At 36.0% G+C, this 25,214-nt stretch overlaps 1 long non-coding RNA gene across 1 annotated transcript; it reads left to right on the top strand.

Annotated features, from left to right (window-relative positions):
- Window positions 1–22,180: 22,180 nt before the first annotated feature.
- Window positions 22,181–24,169, top strand: LOC141373655 (uncharacterized). The gene is made up of 3 exons (XR_012379898.1): window positions 22,181–22,269; window positions 23,493–23,611; window positions 24,094–24,169. It is a non-coding gene; the product is annotated as an uncharacterized lncRNA (long non-coding RNA).
- The last annotated feature ends 1,045 nt before the right edge of the window (window positions 24,170–25,214 follow it).

Raw genomic sequence — 25,214 nt, forward strand, 5'->3', positions numbered from 1 at the left:
GGAAATCAGAGAGGGAGAGTTTTCATCTTAAAGTTGTCTTATCTATGAGTGAAAATACTTTAATCTATGGTAGAACATATGAAACATGTGAATTATAGCATTTCTGAATAAAATCACAAGTTAATCAAATGGCTAATATTTATGCTCCTGCACACAGCTCAGATCTATGAAGGAGCTTAGTATCCATAGCAACTATCATAGCATAACAGTCTGCTTTTTTCCCATACCACTTTTTTTGTTTTGTTTTGTTTTAGATTAAGAAGAATTCCCTAGGCTTATTGTTAATATTTTGTGCTAGCAAACTACTGAAGCAGGGAAAAGATCTTGCTAGCAACTGTGTTTGAGATTAACTTCTGAAAAATTAATTTGCTAAAGACAAGAGTGAAAGCCACATGTTTGCGATAAATACAACACAATCAAATATATGAAATTTATAGAGTCATTAAAAAGGTCAAATTTAGAATCACCAGCTGTGAATCTAATTGGAAAAAAAGCATTGATTTCTTTAGAGTCTTCTGAGCAATTGGATATGTAAAAACATGCATTAGACAGGAAAACCAGTTGACACTAATTCATTACAGCTACTCAATATATTTACAGAAATAATATACCTGTCTAGGAATCTTTGATCCAAAATCAGTGTTAATCCTTTCTTACTTATTTATTTTTTTGAAGTTTAAATTTCCCCAGAGGGGAAAATACCATGATTAAAAAGTAAATCTTTTGAGAATATACGGGGTAAATGTATAACCTAGTCTTTTCTATTCCCACAGAGCTGAGATGGAATTAATGGTTTCCAATGTGATGATAATGGGTACTATTTGTTGCTTTCTTTATTTTGAAAAACACTTTAAGACCAGCTCACTAATGAAGTGGCAATCATGTCACATAATTTATCAGAGAAGAGAAATAAATGTATTTATTTCCTTTTATCTATCGTACAAATACCTTAGACCAGTTGTTGTCCAACATTAGCCCCCCCTTACGGTCACAGAAGGGCCTGTTAAATCCCAGATGGCAATCTGTCTCCCACTCCCCGTGATTCAGCTTTAGGAGGTCTGAGGTGAGACCTTACTTGTGGCCTACTTCCTCAGGTGGCTTAACCTCTAATTATTAATTTTTCTTTGTATTAATTGAAAATATTTCCCTGAAATTTATTTTTAGTCTTCTATTTTTGAAGTTTAAATTATTACATTTTCTTGGGTTACTGTGAATTCCAAATTTCTCTAGATAAGACCTTTGAAGCTCCCACCACACATTTCAAACTTATTTGCTTGTTTACATGATATTGACCATTTGTTATTGTGATCTGATCTTGCTATTTCCCACAAATCTAAATGATATGAAACACCCGCTATAGTACCTTCCACATGAACACATCGACCTTCTGTGATTCCCATAAGAAAATCTGACTTTTCTAATTTCAAGATATATATGTTGTAAGTACATTCTGCCTTTGCTTCTTAAAGTTCTCTTAAATATTCCAGATGTTCTGGAAATAATTGAATTGCACCTAGATTAGAAAAAAGTCCATTGGTTTTTTGATTGGTGTTGAAGGAATCTAAATTTTTGTCACAACATATTAGTCTAAACTACCTAGTACTCATTATTTTAAAATAGATATTTTTCTTCTGATGTAACCAGTGGATATTATACCTGAACAAGGATTATGCTTATGTTAGGCAGGCTCAAGGCCAAGCTGTTGAAACACATAGACCACAAAATACAAATCTTCTTCTTCTCTAATGCAAGGATCTAGGGTAGACTCTGTGTCAGCAAGCCTTTCAAGAACCCTCTCTGGCACGGAGGCTCTGGCATTCTTAACATGTAGTTCCCATCTCTGCACCTAAAGCAGCTGCACCAGGTGTCCTCAAAGGCAGCTCACCAATGTCTACGTCCAAACCAAACAGACCTGAAAGGAGCATGGAAGGCAAGAAAGAACATCCTCATGCATAAGGACCTGAAGTAGAAGTTGGGCATATTTGTTTTACAGCCTATTGGTCAACACTTACTCATATGTTAACCTCTAGCGACAAAGAAAGTGTTGGATCTCGGACATTGGTGCACATCCTGTGGAGGAGGCGCTGGGTTCCCTTGGCTCTGGACTACTTTTTTCAAAGTAGTATGTTTGTATACTGAATAGCGTTGGGAGGTAAAGAGAATGTCTCCCCTTAAGACCAAGGTCAGGCATACTTGCTGCCCCTTAGCTCTTAGCTTCCTAAACTCTGGGTTCTGTTTCTGTAAGTCAGTTCCCTGTGTGTGTTGTGTTATCCAGCCCTCCTCATACAACCCTGTGGGGATGGAGGTACAGGGAACTGCTACAGAAAAAGCTTATTCTCTGGATAGTGTTATTGCCTTCTACCAGCATCTGTCAAACTGTGGTGGGCTCACTTGCTAGCCTAAGTAGAGTAGAATCCTAGCCCCTTCAGGATTATTGAGTTTTGGAGATGATGATTCGATGGTGACAAAAGCATGGCTTTGTGGAAAAGACAAGAGGAGGTCATCATAAGCCGATTAATGATGGTGGAGATCTCTTCAAAATGAGGCTTCCCTTAGATTCTCAGGGAATATCTCAGAGAGATAATGGACTCATTATTTACATCCTCCCTGTGGACAGTTTTACCTACAATGGCAGCAATTCAATTAGAAAAAAATCACATGGAATTTGTACCTAACTTTAGCTGAAATCAGTGACGCACCCACAGCTCACTGGCCTGGGTGGTTTTGAGGATAGATTTGTGCTAGATTTGGTTCTTGTAGCTCATGGCCAAATTTTATAATCTCTAATATTCCAGATTGATTAATAATATTATCTAATAGTATAATATCTGATTAATGTCTCAGGCCAAGTTCAATGCTCAATACAGAAATTCAAGGGAAAAGACACCTGGCTGAAGGGGTAGGATCAGATAGTTATGGGATTCTTCTACCTGTCTAGGTCTGGGACCCTGAGGGCATGATTGAGGTCAACATTGCAAGGTCACCCCATTGGGATGCTTGGGGTTCTATTGATAGTAGTGTAAGAAAATACCAAATAAGAAAAATTTAGGGGATTTGGTACCAGCTCTGTTGAGCCAATGGAATGCTGCATTCATTGGGAAGTTAGCCAGAGGCAAGCGGATATAGAAACCAGGGTTGAATATTTTTGTGGACAATCCTCCTGGGGTCTCACATTTTGGCACATTTTGCAAGCAGCATATGTCAATAACTGCCTTTTTTTCAAAACTATTTTTTAAAGATGTTTGTTTATTAAACAGCTTCAGAAGACAGAGTGACCTAATCCGATAGGACTGGAGTCCGTATAGGAAGAAGAGGGAAGACCACATGAACACCTGGGGAGAAGGAGGCCATCTACAAGCTGAGAGGCCTCAGAAGAAACCAATCTTGTTCTTGGGCACCTTGAACTTGGGCTTTTAGCCACCAGAACTAGAAAATAAATTTCTGTTGTTTAAGCCACCCAATCTGATCTGTGGTCCTTTGCTATGGTGGTTGCAGAAAACTAATACATCTGGACGCTGCAATTGGTATGAGTAATAAAGTCCTTTTGTCTCTGGTCCAGGAGACTCATGTTTTTGTTTTTGTGTTTGTACTCTTGGCATCAATCCAGTCTAAACTCTAAGTAAGATACTACCTCAGACATTCACAGTTTGGTCAAAGAAAGCTAAAAGTATAAACTCTAGCTGTGTGACCATGTGACCAAAACAGTTTAAGATGGAAGAAGGCTGTCATTACTAAAATGAGGAAGGTTAGAGGGTGCCTGGCTTACTCAGTCAGGAGAGCATCTGATTCTTGATCTTGGGGTCGTGAGTTCGAGCCCTGTGTAGGGTGTAGAGATTATTTAAACGTAAGTAAGTAAGAAAGTAACTAAGTGAATAAATAATTAATAAAAGGAGGAGGGTTAGAATAGACCCTGGGGCTGGGGGCTGGTAGGCAGAATAATAAAAGTGATAATAGTGGAAATAAAAGAGAACAGCAATGATGTCATAAGGATGAAGGTGGAGTGTATATTTACTTACTTAACCATTTAAAATATTACAACCGTATTCTAAATTAGCATTTCCCAGTGTTTATTCTGAGGCTCAAACCAGAAGTTTCTGGGTTAGGCAATGTTAAATAGTGACTTCATTAAGAGCTTTCAGAGGCCTTAATATGCTAATGATGGTTTCCTCTCTGAGAAAGCTATGGTGATAATTGCCCCTACATTTTCATTGAAACTGACATATTAATATCCCATGGTCATACTTCGAAAAACTCTCTTCAATTGCACAGAATTATAGTCAGAATGTAACTCAGAATTCTAGTCCAATGTCTTCATCTATGATTTAGTAAACTGATGACTTTATAATTAACTTGATTTAAAGCTATGTGCTGATAGAAGAAAACATGGGATCCATTTATTGGTTTCCATTTTTTTCAAAACTGGCATAAATTTAATGTAAATAAAGGTTCAGTGTAATGTAAAAAATATATACAATACTTCATATATTTTTTATATTTTATTTAGCATATTTATCTAAAATGAATTTGATACTAGTGAACTCTTAATACTCTAAATGTTAAGATTATTCAGAGTATTAATATTTTAATAAACAATTGTACCTATCTATTGATACATAGATATTGTATCTACTATCTATTGATAGATATTGTATCTATCTACCCTTAAATAGATAGGTAGATAGATACATGGAATCTTAAATAAAATTTTTGGGACAATCATTTTAATGAGATGTGGTAAGCAAAAACTATTCCTTGAGAATATTCTAAGTTTTTATAAAAGTGTATATATTCAAAATAATTCTCTTGATTTTTTTTTTTTTTTAAGGCACCATCTCATCTAAGTTGACAACATCATCATTAATAGGTAAATTGTAAGGTTTTGGGTACAGGCCCATCATGAGTCCGGTTTTCTTCGTTCATTGTTTGAGTTACCATTATCCCCTTCCCCCACTCAAGAGGAAATTTAAATGTTGCATAGAAGAGTATACCTGGAATAAAACTGCCTGAAAGTGGAAAATACACATAGTTTGCTATGATTCTGCTGGTGATGGTGGTTGTGTGGGGCAGGGGTGGGCCACAGAATAATGGACTTCCAAAAATGTCCTGGTGTTGATCCCCAGAACCTGTGATTATATCACTTTACAAATCAAAAGGGGATTAAGGTTGCTAATCAACTAGCCTTCAGGAGATTATTCTAGGTTACCCAGGTGGGGCTAATAAATCACCAGAGTCTTAAATGGGAGAGAGGGAGGCCCAAGACCCTCCCTCTCAGTTCTGCCATGTGACAAAGACCTCACCTGGTTGTGGCGGCTGGACAAGGCAGGCAGCCTCCAGGAGCAGGAAAGGGCAAGAAAACACCCCCCTGAGCCTCCAAAAGGGAGCACAGCCCTGCTGATACCTTGACTTCAGGCTGGTGAGACTCATTTCAGAATTCCAACTTCCAGATTGATAAGGTAATGCATTCTTGTTTTTTTTTTTTTTTAAAGATTTTCTTTATTTATTTGACAAGAGAGAGAGCAGGAACACAAGCAGGGGGAGTGGGAGAGGGAGAAGCAGGCTTCCCACGTAGCAGAGAGCCCCACGCGGGGCTTGATCCCAGGACGCTGGGATCATGACCTGAGCTGAAGGCAGGAGCTTAACGACTGAGCCACCCAGGCGCCCCTGCGTTCGTGTTGTTTTAAGCCAATAAAGTTTTGGTAATTTGTGATAGCTGCAATAGGAAACTAATACAGTATAAACTATCAGGTTTGCTTTAGAAACATCAGTGCATCCTATCTTCCTGTTCCTCTGTGTTATTGTGCTAACAGGGCTCCTTTACAAAAAAGTCAAGAATTGTATGTGTGCACTAGGCAGAAATGAATAAATGTATTCATAACATAAATGGCCCAGAAGACCAAACAGCACTATTTCTCAGGAAGACTGTGTCTCCAACTTCACCCAACTCTGCCTACTTCTTTCTCTTCCTTTGTGGCATTTCCACCTTGACCTTCCATCCACGACCTACTCAATTTGAAGAACAGTCATGGCCCTCACTCAACTCTCAAATAAAAGTAGGTGTTTGGATGGGAGAATTTGGTCTGAAGTCCTGCCTTAATCAATATCAACCAGTGACTGGGAGAACCAACTGGAGAGTTGTTTTGTTATATAGTGATCACACCTCTTTACAGCGAAAAGTCTGTCTTTCAGAATGATAAAACTAGAGTCAATGATTGCTGGGCATTTTCCCCCAATATTTTCTGTGGCAATCAGCAGCTATATTATGAACTTTTCTTTAAAACAGAGGCTCTGAATGCAGTAGCACTTAAAAGCTGATAGGAAAGGATTCATCAAAGAAACCTGATAAAGGGTTTCTGCCTAATCTGCAATTAGCAACTTCGTTCAAATGTCTTTCTTGACCTTCCTGCTTCACGGCAAGTAAAAAATGTAATCTTTTCTTCAGCTGTGCAACTGTCTCATTAAGGTGTCTGACTGTGATAATCTTACTGTAGTGAGAACTTTTTGCAAATCTCTTTCCATTCACTGGCAGTTTCTTAACCAGACAGAGGACCTGGACCACTTAAATGACAATTTTCTCAAGCCCTCATTTTAACATCAATAATTCAGCTCCTTCCATGTTTCTGGATTTTGCCTGTTTTTTTGACTTTCTATATGAAGACATGAATTGTTCCCTTCATTGCTTCCTAATTCTTTCCTGAAATCGACTACAGTTTTCTATGCTGCAGATGTTTAGCAATTGGATGAAATAAAAATAATCAAGAAACAACTTACAGATTCAACTCTTACACAGTAAAAAACAAAAACAAATATTTGCTTATTTTAAAACTTACATATGTTTAGAAGATGCATAATACCTAATGTTCTAAGTTCTTTAAATATCTCATCATTTGTAATCATCAAAATCTGTGAAAGCTCTATTAATAATCTATAATGTTAAATATTACATTCTATACTGAATAATAGCAAAAATGATTTTATTGATCATCAGCTCCAGTGTTTCGGTTAAGACTTTGCTCATTTTACATAACATGAAAAGTTGAGTCAACATATATTTTTTTAAAGATTTTGTTTATTTATTTGAGAAAGAAAGATACAGTGAGAGAGAGAGTGCGCACAAGCAGGGGGGAGGGGCAGAGGGAGAGAGACAAGCAGACTCCCCGCTGAGCAGGGAGCCCAATTCGGGGCTCCATCCCAGGACCCTGGGATCATGACCTGAGCTGAAGGCAAACACTTAACCACAGGTGCTCCTGAGTAAATGTATTTTAAAATAAGATCTACATGACTGATAATTCATGGTTTAAAATATATCTCTAATTCTTTTTGAGCAGTAATCAGTATACTCTCCTTTGATGTACCTTAATGCCTTAATTGTGGTATATGACCCCAAATCATCATAGGTGTTTTTTGTTAATCTAAAAATCAGTGCAATTGAGAAGTGTTATGACTTGATAGCTAGAACTAGCAGATTCTTCATATCAAAAATATTTAGAATAAAGGTAAAACCAGCATGTGTTAAGGCTAGTGTAGAAGGTTCCAGCATATGTGTCATACAAGAAGAGCAGTCTGTGAGACCCAGACACACACAGGTTAAATTTTTCTATGGGACATAATATGGCCCTGGACTCACAGAGTAAAAGTGGCCTCCCCCGGCTTTGCATTTGGTATAACTCTGCATACACAAATCAGTGTTGTAAGATTTATTCCACGAACATTTATTAAAAACCTACTATGTGCCAACACTGTGGTAATTGTTTAAAAATGAAATTAAGATTCTTTTGCTTCCTGGGACACACTCCTTTAGTGAATTCCTACATAAGTTGAGTCCTTTTTATTTCAATATCCCTGTAGCCGATCACTCTTTTTTTTAAAGATTTTATTTATTTATTCATGAGAGAGAGAGAGAGAGAGAGAGAGAGAGAGAAGCAGAGGGAGAAGCAGGCTCCCTGCTGAGCAGGGAGCCTGATGTGGGACCCGATCCCAGGACCCCGGGACCATGACCTGAGCCGAAGGCAGACGCCCAACCATCTGAGACACCCAGGCTGATCACTCTTAATACCTGGCCTTCCAAAGTGTTGGCCTGGTCTCTCCAGTGACCCTTCCTCTCCTATATTACCTATTATCTCTCTATTGAGCTGCTCAGGCAGGAATTTTTGTTGGTTTTCTTCATTGCTGTATCTCTAACACCAAGAACAGTGTTTAAGAGTATCCTAGACTCAAGTATTTTGGAAATGAATGAATGAAAAATAGCACCAACTAATCCAATTTATTTCAATAAACATTTATCAAGTGTCCATACAACATCTCTGCACATGAAAATACTCAATGCGTTCTGACTTAAGACCAATCAGCCTTAAGTAAAGGGTTGTGAAGTAGGATGAAGCAAAAGGAAAGGAGATGTTGAATCTGAATTGTACAAAAGATACTGCTTCTAGTTTCAATACAGAAACTAAAAAGGATAATGTAGCCTTTTCAGAGGAAGGAAATGGATGAAGGGCATGAGGTCTCCCTCCATTTGTGCTTTCTCTTCTAGGCCATGTCTAAGAGTACTGTGTCCTTTATAATTCAGGCTTTTCATGATACATTTTCAAGCTATATAAAAATAACTGGATATACTATGGATTCCATTTCCATTTTTAGCTCACAGACCCTTCATCCATCCATCCATCCATCCACCCATCCATTCATTACAAAAATATTAAGAAGCATCTACATTGAACCAAGGCATTATTCCTCAGTATAATATAATTATAGAATGTTAAAATGAAAAAATATACACTGGATTTTAAGGTATGTTCTCCATCCACAAAGAAAACTTCCTACTTAGCAGCACAGTTTTACAGCTTAAATAAGGTCTTGCCCCCAATTCTAAAGTCTTAGTAAAGCATAGACTCATACATTCCACTATTGATGTATGACCAAAATGGAAACTGTTTAATTCCTGTTTTGAATAAAAATAGTTTGGGAAGATTTAGAATATATTTACACATTGCTTGAGTAAGGTGGTACAATAAACCACCTTAATGCATCCTATTGTGTTTAGCCACACTCGTCATGAATAGTATGCTGCTGATTTGGAGAATATGGATGGCTTTCAGCTCTGAATAGGGCAGCTGTTCTATTTTTATTCTGGAGCCAAACTAAATAACACATATTTCATACTTAGAGTTAATACTGAGCTGAGCTGAATTCAAACTACTGAGCTGGAGGTGAACAGTCTCATTTTTCTTTATACCAGACTCTTAAGATATCAATTCCTTGATACATTCAGAAAATGAGCTTAGCAAAATCTATACCTTCTTCATTGTGTCTCTGAATCTGTCTCTGTCACACACACAGATACACACACTCATATGCATATATCACACTGGAGTTACAAGTTTCTAAATTTAAGAAAAGCTAAAATGGAGAAAATTAAAATAAAAGGTCCTTAGGAAATCCCCCAACAGATGCCTGAAAACACTGATAGTCCTGAACCCTATGTATACTATGTTTTTTCCTATACATGCATACCTATGTTAAAGTTTAATTTATAAATTGGGCACAGTAAGAGATCAACGATACCTAACAATAAAATAGAACAATTATAACAATATACTGGAACAAAACGTATGTGGATGTGGTCTCTCTCTCAAAATACCCTAATATGCTGTGCTCACCCTTCTTTTTGTGGTGATGTGAGATGATACAATGCCTATATGAGGAGATGAGGTGAGGTGAAGGATGTAGGCTTTGAGATATAGCGTTAGGCTCCTATTGGTCTTCTGACATAGTCCAGGACTGCAGTTGACTTGGGGTAACAAACCGGGACAAGCAAAACCTTGGTAAAGGGACTACTGTACTGTTATAATAATATTACTACTATTATTATATTATTTCTAATAGCTCTGCTACTACTGACAATAGAAATACTACCATTTCTCAAGTAGAAGGTAACACTGGCCAATTGCTTAGTTCTTATATTCACAATTGTAGTTCATGTAATCAACATAGTTCAATGTTATTCAATATGAATATAAAATTTGTTATGTTCCAGGACTTTAAGTCTATCTCAGTCTATCCTATGCCTTCTAAGAGTTTGTAATTCAGCTGAAGAGATCCAAAAGTTGCCTGTAACAGAATGAAAGTATACTCTAAAGCAAGTGTGATTCAGTGTCAGAATCAGTAATGAAGACAGTCAATGATGATGTTCGGGGCAGTAGGATATTAATGAGGACCTAACATTGGGGAGAGGAAGGAAATGGGGTCAGATAACTAATGGAGGATACTGAGGGTTTTAAATACTGGAGGAAATGAGAGAGGGCATTATTACTATGAATTAATTAGAAGTCTTATTGAAAATATGTGTAAAATAAACAAATAAACTTGTTAAATATATAAAACAAATGACTTATTTTTATTATAATTAGGGCAAGTAGTGCTGTTTCATCAGATCCAAACACCCCAATTTGGGAATTGGAGAGTATTCAGTGACCTAGATTGTAGCACGCAGCACCCTTGCATTTCTCCTTTAGCCTCTGCACATAAGCTTCAGTTATTTTTTTCTCTGCAGATTTGCATGCTCTGCTTCTTGGTCACCCAATGCCTGCTTGAGAATTTCAGGTTATTGTTCTCAGATTCATTCTCAGATTCATACCAATCAGGCCATCATAAAATACTTGTCGACCTAAGATTAAGTCTTGGACGTTTGGGAAAATCTTCCTATCACACAATGATCAAAATGCAATCATTTAGACATAGATTAAGCTTAATTATCATATCATTGCCTCATGTGGGATATTATTATCTATTAAATGCAACTTTGCCCTTGGTAAAATAACCTCAAAGCAAATTCGTCAAGAAATGCTATCTTTGTCCCCATAAGTGTTTTCTGAATCATTTGTCTCTGATACGTGAAACATCAGAATTTCAAGGTTTGTAAAGAAACAAGAATGAGTGAGGTCTAAGCAGCATTAGGAAACATTGTTGAACGTTTTACCTCAAATGCTGATGGGTAATGATGGTTTTGAAAGAGGAAATAAAGTTTCATAGCCTGTATTTGATTGAATATAAACTTACTACAGCACTGAAAAAGTGTGAGTATATGTTTGCCATAAGTCATTCTCTCATCTTGGAAATTTGACTACTGACCGTAAATGATCTTAGACAGAATTATGTAGGAAGGAAAGTTGTTCTGTAGACATTCTAATTGTCTTTATTCCGTCCTGAAACTTTTCGTTTCCACTCCAAGACCCTACTAGAATTTCTTAACTGTGCCAACTTTCTTGGGCCTCCCTGGATTATATTCTAAAAACACATACTTTTGGTTTCTCTTTCTACTGAAAAACTGCCTTTCTCCTACTACCTAAATGTCTGTTAGGATGTTATATTATTACCAAAACTTCAAGTAAGCATTCAGTTACTTAAAACTACTTAGGATAGCTTCTCTTCTTTCTCAAACCCACCACACCCCTTATGTCCACATAAATGAATACAGGTCTCCAAATAGTGGTTCAATGGCTTACTTTTATAAGGTACATACACATGATGAAAGATCTATAAAACATACCTGGAATAGACTTATGACCTTGATAAACATCATTCATTTAAACCAAGTCTGAAATTAATTCTCCACTTTCCCCTAATCTCTTTTTTTAGATCTAACTGTTGGTCCAAGGTCCAACAGAATTTTACATATCTTACACTGAATTGATAAATTAACTGTGTGATGTCACCCAACAAAGCATGGTTACTTGTAATTAGAAGGCAAAGAAGCAGATAATGGTACTGACATGTTATTAGCAATTTTGGGGAGAGGGATTGATTTTGACAAAGGAAAAAGACATGAGTCCGTTGAGAGTGCTAGTCACTGAGCAATTGGGAAGTGTAAGCTATTCTGGATAGGAAAATACATTTTCTGGAGAAAACGTGGGAAGCTGGAGACACCTCTTGATACGCTAGAACTGTTTGCCATACTTGTTCATTCTTCCTTAGTGCCTTATGTTTAGGACTTGGACATTGCTGCCATATAAGCATGTGAGATGGGTCAGCAATAATTACAATCAGAAATCCAGTTCAGGCCAAGTTGGAGTAAGAGGGGACTGGGTTTGCCCTCCTCCCTTAAATCAGTAAAAATCAGGACAAGGTATAGAAATAGCAGTTTTCAAGCCATTTGACATCAGGCAGCTGAGGATGGTCATTCATGAGAGGAGGAAAACCAAATGAGGCAAACCCTAAAATTGCTCCAACTTTGTGACTTAAAAGAATCTCTAAGCCATTACCAAATTCTATACTTTAAACATGTGCAGTTTATTTTATGCCTATTATATCTCAACAAAGCTCTTAAAAACAATTATCAAAAGTTTATCATACATCTACCACATACCACATTCACTATAGATTCTCATTTAATTTCTCCATAATGTATGAACATCACTTCTGAGTTGACCTAATTTTGCCATGTAACTTATATTCATTTCACAGATGGGTTAACAGGGGTTTGGTGGGTGTAATTATGTATCTTGCCCCAGGTCAGATAGCTGGGTAAGGCAAGTATCAAACTTAAGAAATATGGAGGCTGGGCTATAAACCCTGAGCTGAATTTTTAAAATAGGACACTGCCAGCTGGATTACTTATGAAACTGTTAAATGTTGATTATTAGTTTCTACCTGTGGCCTACTGAATCTTGAGCTAAACTTAGGATTTCTAATCTTAACCAGGGTCTGCATTTTTAAACAGTTATCCTTATGGATTTTATATGTACTAAGTACATTAAGCCATTCAGTAGAAACTTTTCCCATTGCTTCTGTTATTGGTTCAATATATTACATACAGTTGAATATTTCAAGTAAAGCCACAATAAAGAGGACCTATACACCCCAATTGCAAGCTTATGAGGCCAAGTCCAATGCTGATACAGAGACATCAGTTCAATCTCTTTGATTTTTGTTTGGTACCCTCTCTTCAAGTTATTCTGATGACAATGTGCCATTAAAAAACAACAGGATAAAATGTGAAAAAAACAATTCAATGTCTTTTTGTCCAACTTAATTTTTTTCTTTTATTTTTTTCCAGCATTGTGAGATAATTGACATAAAGCACTGTGCAAGTTTAAGGGGCATGATGTGTTGATTTGATACATCAGTATATTGCAAAATGATTACCACCGTAGCGTTAGCTAACACATTCATCCTTGAGTCAGTGGGTCATTTTATTTTATTTTATTTTTTTTAAAGATTTTATTTATTTATTTGTCAGAGACAGAGAGAGAAGGAGAGTGTGAATGATCGCATAAGCAGGGGGAGCAGCCTGCAGAGGGAGAGGGAGAAGCAGGCTCCTCACTGAGCAGGGAGCCCGATGCGGGGCTTGATCCCAAGACCCTGGGATCATGACCTGAGCCGAAGGCAGACGCTTAACCAATTGAGCCACCCAGGCATCCCTCAGTGGGTCATTTTAAAAATTCGTTTTTTATCTATGATTAACCTGCAACATACTGTTATCCTTAAGAGAGCTCAAATAAATAATTTTGTTTTTAAAGGAAGAAGGGACATGAAGCTGATAAGATGGGGTGTCTGCTGTTGTTTCTGCTATCTTTGCTATATTTGTAAGTTTGCTCTGCATTTCAACTTCTTCACACTTAAAATCAAAGTGTCACATTTCAACTATGCTATCAATAAGGTAGACATTAGCCATATGCGACTACTTGAGTTAAAATTAAATTAAAAATTCAGTTTCTCATTTGCACTAACCACTTTTTTTGTGCTCAATAACCACATAAGACCAGCTTCTCTATTGGGTAGTGAAGATTTTAGAATATTTCCATGATCACATAAATTTCTTGAATTACTATAGATTTATTGCCCCCCTCTCTGCATACATTGTACAATAATTTATGCCTGGCTTATCATTATGACAGACATATACCATATAAAATTTTACATACAAAATGGAAAAATCATTTTTTAAGTCTCTTTATAACTTTAAGCCAAAGCTCCTTGAGACCAGCTTAGAATTACACTGTCATCTTTGGAATCAAACTGCCCAAAGGATAACAGTGTAACAAAAAAGATATTTAATTACTACCCATTTGCTTACTTTCTTCAGTCTAACACTCCTAGCAGAATGAAGAATATTATTTTCTAATTTTTTTCTAATTTCCAACTGAAAGTCTTTTCTTGAGAAACATTTCTCTAGTCCTCTGTTTTCTTGGGTTTTTTTTTTTCTCTACTGATGATAAATACCATATTTTCAAAGACTGAAATGACTTTAGAAAAATTTTACAGTGAAGTATATAAATGAGTGTGCAATAAAAACTCAGCAGTAATAGATGTAGACCATCAGTTTTGGAATCTGAATGTGATTCTCAAAGTTATAGACAATCTTTGCCCTCAAATTGCATTTAATGTCAAAACAATGCTTTTATAATAGTCTTACTGTATTCTCTTATAGAAAATGTACCCAATGTATTAGCAATTCCTAGAGGATTTCTGAATTCTCATTTCTTTCTCCACTACTGTTATGTAATCAGGAACTTTATATAACATCATTCGATTCAACATGTAACCATTATGGAAAAAACAGAAATCTGTTTTTAGGTTTTGATAACCTTTCTTTTGGTGATAACGGTTGGATTTAAATATTTAAATTATATAAGAGCACAGATTCAGAGACACAGAATATGTAAGGAAATATACAATTACTTATTGGTACAATTAAATATTTGACCCTGAACTTTGATTACAGACTTTCTAAAGCTAACAACTATTGTAATTTGGCTTAACATTCTTGAATTTTCCAGCAAGGCATATTGAGATATTATGAAAAAAGTGTATGTGTAGGAAGGTAAAGTGACCATCTTCATCTCACCTAATTTTCCTTCTTGGTTAGGCGCTCAGAAGGAAGTGGGAGAAATAGAATGTCATCAAAATTATTATGTCTAAGGAGACAAGGGCAAGCTTAGATCTGACCTGGATTGGCAACAACTTTAAGGGGTTTACTTAATAATGGAGACTAAAATACAAGGACTGCCAGGCAATGACAGTGGCTATAAAATTTCTGAACTGGGAAAAATAAAGGTAACTCCTTTATAGGTATTCACTGAGAATACAATTTTACCTATATAATTGTATGTACATGTATACATATAATATATGTATGTACACCATGTGTATGTATACAATAATCTATGTAGTTACAGAACTCAAGCCAATATCACAAGAATTAAGGTTTGGCTAAGTTTATGGAATAAATTTTATGGGCTATACTATAGAGACACTGTAATCATAGAAATAAACTATAAAAACATTTCTTCAGAAAAACGTGTTCAAGTTCTGAAGAGCCTTGGGAATATCTACAATTATCCTGTGCAGTTATTACAGGAGAAGGAATTAGTTTGTCAACTGTGTTTTCACACTTCTGTGGCATCTAGAATACTTCTTCATGGACTCATCACCATTTTCTCACATACTATCTTATCCTCTCTTTTAAGATAATGTGGATTCAGTTTAGAGAGTCCCTGATAGGCACCATGGCATTGTTATAACGAACAGCAAATAATCTCATGGACTGGCAAAAAACCTTACACTTTTTGTTGATCAGTATTGGGAAATGTCTGTGAAAACCATCTTAAAATGTATTCTGTTAAAATAAATGTAAATGATTTATAATGAAGAGTTCCTAAATAATTCCTTTTATTGGCAGTGTAACATGGAAGAACTAGAGGGACCAACATATACTGAATATCACCAGGTGATCTTTTCAAAAGAACAGTGAATTCATCTGGTTTGATGAAGAAGACAGTGGAATCTAACCTATATAGCATCAGATTTTAGTCTGTTGACAAACTCAGCAGTGATGATAGCCCTCATATTTCAGTGATAGCCCTCATATTCAGCCCTCATATTTCAGATGAGGAAATTGAAGACAGCGAGTCTGAATGACTAGTCATTCACTTTCCCCATCTGAATATAGGGCTATTGTGGACAGTATTACTTACCCTGGTGAACTATTTTGAAAACAGCAGATTCTCAAAAGTGGTAGCTATTATTAGTATCATTGAAACTACAAATGAAAGAAAAATATATAATAGTCTAGGTAAAATAAATATGACACTTTTACAAGAAATTATTGTATTCCATAGGCAATTATTACTGTAGCAAGTTTTGATTCTTACAACTTATTTGCACTTCCCCCCACCTTATATTTATTACTCCTTAAGCTTGGGTCTTTGGCTTTGCAAAGATTTACTGTTAATCTTTTCAGAAGCGATATACTATCAGCTTTTAATTCTCAAGTTGATTCCAAGTGACTTGATATAATTTATAAATAATCTTTCAAGAGATATTTTAGAATATTCTCAACTCAAAAGATACATTAGTACTGTGATTTTCAAATGAAAGTTAATGTGACATTTATTTACACTATGATGCTTTCAACTGAGTAGGAGAGAGAATTGGGTATAACTGCTTTTATTTCACATTAGAGAGATGTTTCATATGGATGGTAACATATGTGAAGTGTTAACTCACAGCTACAATTAAATGAATATAAAGGATTACAAAAGTAACAATATTTAGAAAACAAAACATATCCATGGAATTATATAACTTTTGACCTTTGAAAAACATATCAAGTTACTAAGTCAAAGAAAAACTCTCAAATCAGGACAAATACATACACACAAAAAAATACCATAGGATAATCTTTTATTATAATTGGGAAAATGTTGATGGGAAGTAGGGCTTAGGAAGATTCCAGTGTAGGATTGTTACCTGCAAAAATAACTGAGATTTGCGGGGCACCTGGGTGGCTCAGTCGTTAAGCCTCAGCCTTTGGCTCAGGTCATGGCCCCAGGCTCCCTGCTCGGCGGAAAACCTGCTTCTCCTTCTCCCTATTCTAAAGAGTGTTCGTTTATTCGCCTTTTACTCTTAGAGGCTTCAAAAGTATATGCTTCTTTTTTAAGTAGCAAATGTGCATCTTTGACTTTCTTATAACTCAATTGCAGCATTTGCTTTACAAACAGAAAAACTGTTAGGCTCTATCTAGTTGTTCAATATTCATAACGCAAGGAATTATGTATTTCTAATATGAGAATGCCACAATGTAAAACTGAAAATGTAATTCATTTTAAAATAGTCCCTTGAATTTTTCCTTTTAAATTTCAAATCGACATTTATACCATATAGTTTATATTCATAAAAATGTACCCATTTTAAGTGTGTAATATACACAACCATGTAACTCCCCAGCCAAGATGCAGAATATTTCTATCAACTCACAAAACTTCTCTTACGGCCCTTTTTATTCAGTGTTCCACCCCCATCTTTAATTCCTGGACATCCCTGGTCTGTGTTCTTTCACCATAGATTATTTGGTCTGTTCTGGAATTTCATATAAATAGAATCATAACACTTTTTTAAAGATTTTATTTATTTATTTGTCAGAGAGAGCAAGAGAGCACAAGCAGGGGGAGAGGCAGGCAGAGGGAGAAGCAGGCTCCCCGCTGTGGGACTCCACCCCAGGACCCTGGGATCAGGACCTGAGTGGAAGGTGGACGCTTAACTAACTGAGCCACCCAGGTGTCCCTAAATAAAATCACAGAATACATTTTTGTCATCATTGTTGAGTACTTTCCAATGTTTGGACATACTACAATTAGTTTATTCACTCATTGTGGATGGCCATTTACATTGTTTTGAGATTTGTTAAAAACTGTCATGAGTAAAGCTTCTATAAAACATATGCCTATAGGTCATTTTGCAGATCTGTGTTTTCATTTTTCTTGGCTAGAGGTAGAATTGCTAGTTCATAGGTTTTGAAACTGCCATTAGTCCTCCAAAACATATATACTACTTTATGATCCCCAATGAAATTCAATGACCTCACTTCTTTGTCAACAGTTGCCATACTATTATGTTTGTATCTGGTGACAACTTTAATCTGCTTTCTTTTATTAATTCTAATCTTTTCCCATGCTGGTGGCCATTCATATCTTTTGTAAAGGTTCTAGTCAATTATTTTGCCCATTTTTTATTGGGTTGTTTTTAAGATTTTTAGTACATATACATTTAAATTTTAGTATGTAATTTTAATTCTTTAGGGGAATAGAAGCAGCACACACACACTGTAGGATTTCTGAATTCCAAATAAGCACAAGGTGTCTACAAGAATTTTTTGATTTATCCTAGCAAACTGTAGCTAAAAACTCTAAAGACTTAGACAACCACACCTCTGGCCTTTATAAAACCTGAAAGGAGGCAGAGTCTACACTCCAAGAATCCTCTTATATGAAAGGATATAGTCAGTATTTCTATCAGATCAAATCAGTAATATTAAATCAGATGTTTGCTGATGGGTTTGGATTTTAAAGTTCCGATTAAAGTTTCCAAGGAGACTCAGTCTCCCCCCCCACCCCTCTCTTTCTGTCACCCTGGTCTGTTGTTGTCTCTCCCCAAGAGTGGTATCTTTTAATGCTATTTTAATAAAATATTGAAGGTCATTTCTGAGAAGTCCCATTTTCCCCTACTATATGTTAATTTTTTAAAAATATCTGCTGGCCACTGATTACATATGATCAAGAAATGGATTTAGATCATGTCACTAATTTCTTATGAAAAGACTGCATACAGTATTATAGGAGTAAGGAGCACTATTCTGATCATTCAAATAGTAAACTATTTCAAAATACTTCCAAATAATTCAAATATGTATGGCATACAGAACTTAATACATAACAGGCACTTAATAAAAGTTGAATGAATAATAAATATGAACATTGGAAAGTTTTTTTTAATTTTACTTCTTTCTTTTGTACTTACCTATTAAAATTATCAAAGTCATCCAAAAGTTTTTGAGGTATTTCTGTGTTCATTCTTTACTAATCCCAACAATGAGATATAACTGAAAAATGATGCCATTCCTGGAATTCAGAAAAATATGATCTTCATGAATCATTGGAAATTTCCAGTGGCAAGAGAAATTCTGAACTGAAGGCACATAATTTAGAACGCCTGTCAGTGAATGATGACCGCTCAAGCAACTAGGCAGCATCATCCATGATCAACTGCACATGAGCTAAATCAAGGTCGAACTCTGCCAAGACCTTCACCTCATGAGAGCAGCGAGGGTGGGACTGACTGCTGACACTGGCCTGAGACTCAGCCAAAGTGCATGAATCACAGTAAGTCTGCAGTCATCACAGTCACCATTAGGCAGCAAAAGAGTGGTGCAGCCTCCTGAAAGTATGCAACTGGTTTGAAAACACCTCGTGCAAAGAGATACTTGAGTTCTTCATCAATTTTGTTTCTTAAGAAAAAAAAGTACATTTATAAAATGTAAAGGCCCTGAAAATGTAGTAGAAAGGAAATTGACTTTAGGGTCATCTGACCTGGGATTGCATTAAAGATATTGCATCCTACTTACAAGTTACCTGGCTTCTCTGAGCCCCAGTTTACTGTGCTGCCACTTAGTTTAGTTGTTGTGAGGAACAGACATTTTAATTCACTTATATAAAGTACCCATTGGACCATCAATAACTGTATGTGTTGCAGGAAAACAAACTGGAGGTGGAATAATACGAGATTCCTTTGTCATCAATCTCTTTGTTTATCTGATTGCATCTTGTTGATAATTGCTCTGTGGGAACACTCCTGGTCCTGTGCATGACTTAGCAAAGATTCCTAGTTCTTGGAATAAATTCACTAATTCTTAGGTTTCTATGCTCTGGTCTTGAATATAGGCGAAAACTCTGCAGGGGGCATGTTGTGTCTTCACCAAGGCTCTGTAAGCATTTATCTCTATATAATCATTTAAATTTTGTATATAGTATAATCAACCAATTTGGCAAGGGGCCTTTGAAATAAGGCCCTTTGAAATAACATTTACCTTCTTGAGGTATCAGAACAGAATTGATGTCCATTGAGTTATTTTGTCAAATTGTATGCATCTTTTCTTTTTTCTTTTTTTTTTTAAGATTTTATTTATTTATTTGACAGAGAGAGACACAGCGAGAGAGGGAACACAAGCAGGGAGAGTGGGAGAGGGAGAAGCAGGCTTCCCGCGGAGCAGAGAGCCCGATGCGGGGCTCAATCGCAGGACCCTGGGATCATGACCTGAGCCGAAGGCAGACACTTAGCAACTGAGCCACCCAGGCGCCCCAAGTATGCATCTTTTCAGATAAAGCAGGGCACTGGATTATTTTGCTATGCAGAGAGTATTGACTCAGCATTTTAACTCTAAGCTTAAAAGTCCTATAAATCAGTTACATCAGTGAAAATAGCAGATTAGGTATCTTCCAGGGCCCATCCCTCCACAGAAACACCAAAATATTGGGGGGAAATGTCAGAATCAATTTTGTCAGAATTCTGGAAAATAGTCAAAGATTTATAGGAACAAAGAAAATGTTGAATCAAAAAAAAAAAAACCACCTTAAAAATGGTAGGAAATTCTTGTGTCATTTTTACTTGCTCTTGACCTAGCCCTTTGTGTCAGTCTTGAAGATGGTAGCCCACATTCCCAGTGTGGGACTCTGGTCCCTGGTTTCAGAGGGAACAGAGCAGACCTCACTCTCAAACAATCATTTTTGTCTGTTCTAATCTGTCTCGGGATAACTCAATATCTTTCACCTAACTAGGACCTTACTCGGGACCTTACTCAAACATTCTTTGAGAACATTAATGATAATGAACAACCCATAGATTTATGGAGCAAAGATTACGGTTGAGGCAAATAGATTAACTGAAAAACTGTAAGGAAAATCTTAAGGAAGAATTCATTAGTGAAATTAAGACATTGGAAAGTGTCCATGTAGTCTGAGGAATTTAGAAAGAATACTCATGCTTGCAGAGAGGACACATGTTCAGATATGACCTAAGATGACTCTAAGCTTTCACCTATGGCTTATCTCTACCCTTCAAGGCAAAAAGTGAAAACCCAGACAAAGCTGTAAACAGCCTGGCCAAGTGTTGATAGGTGTTTGAAAACAGAGCTAAAGCATAGGGACCATGATATTTTTCCTTCTTTCCTTCCTTCCTTCTCCTGGCACTCAAGGAAATCTCTGTCAAAACACTAGCTCAGCACAAGCTAAGGAAGAGGGACTTCAGAGATTACACATGACAAAGAATAAAGACTTTACAAAAATAGTTTAGAAAAGTCACTAAACAAACGTACAGCCCACAGCAAACAAACGCCCAAACCCCTAGGAAGGGGAAGGATTTCCAAATTTACCACATTATAGTATCCAAAATGTCCAGTTTTCTACAAAAAATAGATAGTAAGCAGAGGACCTAGAAAATATGACCCATTTACAGAGGAAATGAGAAAACTTTTCCTGAGGATATTAAAGTTATTAGGCAAAAACTTTGACCCAACTATCTTAAATAAACTCAAAAGGATAAAAGAAACTATAGACAAAGGGCTGAAGGAAACATGGTGAATGATGCATAATCAAATACAGAATATTCAATAGAAATAAAAATTATAAAAAAGAACCATTAGCGTTCTGGAGCTGAAAATTTTAATAATTTTAATAATTGAAATGAAAACGTCACTAGGGATTTGCAATAGCATATTTGACCAGGCAGAAGAAAGAATCAGTGAACTTGAAGATGGATCAATTGAAATAATCCAGTCTGAGGAACTGAATTAAAAGAGAGAGAAAATTAAAGAGCCTATAATACCAATGAGACACCAACAAACATATCAATATATGTATAATGGGAGTCCCAGAAGGAGAGGAGAGACTGTGGCAGGACTGCTTGAAGAAATAGGGCTGAAAACTTCCTAAATTTGAAACATCAATCTGCACATCAAAAAAGCTTAAGGAATTGAAGGATAAAAACAGAGACCCACACTTACACATATTCTAATCAACTTGTTGAACGACAAAGGCAAAGAGAGAATCTTGAAAGCAGAAAGAGAAAAGTGACTTAACATAAACAAAGTATCCTCAATAAGTTTAACAGGCAATTTCTCATCAAAAGCTATCAAGGCCAGAAGGAAGTCTCATGACATGTTTAAAACGGTGACAGGAAAACAAACAAACCTGGCAACCAAGAATTCTATGTTCATTAAAATTCTTCAAAAATGAAGGAGAAATTGAGACATTCTTAGATAATAAAAAGCTTATTTTTAATAATAATAAAAGTTTACTCAAAGAAATAAAAGAGTTCAGCATAGTAGACCTGCCCTATAAAAAATGCCAAAAGGAGTCAGACCCCCAGTCTGAAATGAAATGACAGTAGATAGTAACTTAAAGCTATTTGAAGAAATAAAGAACTCTGGTACAGTGAACCACAAAAGTAAATATAAAGCCAGTATTATTGTATTTTTGGTTTCTAACTCCTCTGTTTCCTATATGATTTAAGAGACAAATGATTAAACTAATACTTGTACATCTATGTTAATGGGTATGTAATGTATAAAGGTATATTTTGTGACAATAATATAATGGGGAACTAGATCTGTGTAGGAGCAGAGTTTTGTATGTCATTGAAGCTAAAGTGGTCAATTCAAACTAGATGGCTATGAACTTAGGATGTTAATAGTAGACCCCATGGTAAGCTCGAAAGAAAACCTAATAACTAGACAAAAAGGATATAAAAAGGGAATCAAAATGGCACATTACAAAAAAAATCAATTAAACACAAAGCGAGGAAGTACTGGGGGAAATGCAGAACACAAGGAGTATAGAATATATGGAAAACAGCAAAATGGAAGAAAGAAATTCTTCTTTGTCAATAATTCATTTATGTGTAAGTGGAACAGAAAGCTCTCCGAAAAAATATACAGATGTTCAATGCATGAAAATATTCTCATCTTCATTAGTTATTAGGGAAATGCAAATCAAAACTACAAGGAGATATCACTTTTACCCACTAGGATGGCTAAAATTAAAAACAAAAAAAGTAGCAAGCTTTGTAAGGATGTGGGCAAAATGAAACCTTCATAAATTTTTGGAATGTAAAATGATGTAGCCACAATGGAAAAACACTGGTGGTTCCTCAAAGAGTTAAACACGGAATTATCATATGACTCAGCAATTATACTTCTGGTCATATACCCCAAATAATCAAAAACAGGTACTCCATCAAATATTTATACACAATTATTCAAAGCACATTATTTCCAGTAGCCAAGATGTGGAAACACCCAAATGTCCATCAATGGATGAATTTATAAGCAAAATATGGTGTGTACATATAATAGAATATTAGTCAGCCATAAAGATTACTGAAGTACTGATACATTCTACAATGTGGATTTAGAGAGCAGAAAGTAGATGTGGGCTGCCAGGGGCTGAAAGAGGAGAAATGGGATTAATTATTTAATTGGATGGGGTTTTCCTTTGGGGTGGTGATTAAAATATTTTGGAACTAAACAAAGTGATGTTTGCATAACATTGTGAATGTAATGGATGCCACTGAATTGTTAAAACATGTTATATGAGTAATAAATAGCATACTTGTCATTTGGTTCATGGAAATTTTATATGGTTGAACATTCCTTCTAATTTCTCATGCAGCATCTATTTTCCCTTTGTGAAATCTTCAAGCTGTGTTCCAGCAAACTTGATCCGCTTGAGTGAAAATTGGTTAATTTAAGGATACTACAGACCATGGACTTGCTGATTTTGCTGATTCTGTGAGCAGAAGTTTTCTGTGTATTACTTAGAGAGAAGATTTATAGTGCATACTGTTCCTACAAGTTTTGTAACTTGTCAGGGGCCTATTTTGGGGCCTACCTGTCAAAAGTAGGTTGTCAAAGAAACACCACTACAGTGGACTTTATTGCACAGTGATTGCATTTTCTTTTTTTTTCATATATATAATAACCTACTTCTAAAACAGACTGGAGGTAGCTTTCAATACAAATGCAAATCAGTCATGGTCATTGAAATGAATTAAATAAAATGACTCTTATGTTTTGCTCTGAAGAAGCTAATTGATTGTATACTGTGTGATGTGGCATTGGTTCATTTGCCCATACCTTTCCCTTTCTTCCATTTCTTATACACCAGTTTTGCCTTTGTTGTTAACTTATACTTGTATTGACATTGTTATATTTAATTCTTCCTTTCATTCTGTTTTCATGTATCCATGTGTTCTTTGTCTGGACCTGTCCAGGTAACCTCATGAATACCGTCTATTCCCCACAAGTCCTGATGCTATGCTCTCCTTCTGTCTGGCAACAATAAAGGGCTGAGTACCAACAAGACTCAATTTTGATTTTGCCTAATGGGAAAGAGCACATCAATACTTTCAGGATAAATATGTAAACTCACATTGTGCCAGCCACCACAACCCTCAGTCCCTAAGTAGAGGAATTTGTGGGAGGCACAGGCCCTGAACTGACCTCTCAGTCATCATCTATCCACAGTGACCAAGTGGAAGTCAACACGGAAAGTTAATGCTGGTTTCAGAGTCTGTGATCCCAGGCAATGCCACTTACAAAACTATACATAACCACAAAAATCACTGAGAGGTAAAGACTAGAAGGAAGAAAAAAAATTGATATGATTTACACATATGACGTTCCATATGAAAACCAATGGGAAAAATCCAAATAATCTGCTGAATAATTGAGGGTTTAACAAATTTGGTGAATAAAAGATCAATAAATCATAAATCATTTGTATTCCTAACCACAGCAGTGGCCAAATAGAAAATGAAAGAGGAATAATGCTTATATCCAGACTAGCAACCCAAACTATAAGATTTCTATGAATAAATAAATAGAAATAAGTGCAAGTTATTTATGAAGAAATGACTGACAGATATAAAATAAACCCTGAATAAAGAGGGAGATATATTTTTTTGTGATGGGAGAAGTCAATATTACAAAGATAGAACTTTACCACAAATTAATATATGAATTAAGTGTTGGTCTAATAAAAATCACAGCAGGGTTTTCCAAAGAAATAAAAAAAAAAGGGCATCTAGAATTCATAGGAGAGCAAGGTTAAAGAATATCTGAGAAAATATGGGTAAATAGGAAACAAGGAAGAACGCATTCTGTAGAAGATAATAGGGAATCTTATAAAAAGAGAGTAATTAATTCACAAGAGAGACTTTTCTAGGACTTTCAAAAGCTTTAAACTTCTGTTCACTTCCCTTTTGCACTGAAATCTTCATCTTCCACCACTGCCACCCAAACAGGATTTCTAACAATGGCACCAACCTGTATCTACCTAGTCTACCCAGAAATTTGGGACTTTTCCTGCTGTTCTCTCTCTCTCACTATCTGA

This window comes from Callorhinus ursinus, unplaced genomic scaffold, assembly GCF_003265705.2.
Source record: "Callorhinus ursinus isolate GAN/ISIS: 27379988/994484 unplaced genomic scaffold, GSC_fseal_2.0 scaffold11, whole genome shotgun sequence".
Taxonomy (NCBI): Eukaryota; Metazoa; Chordata; class Mammalia; order Carnivora; family Otariidae; genus Callorhinus; species Callorhinus ursinus.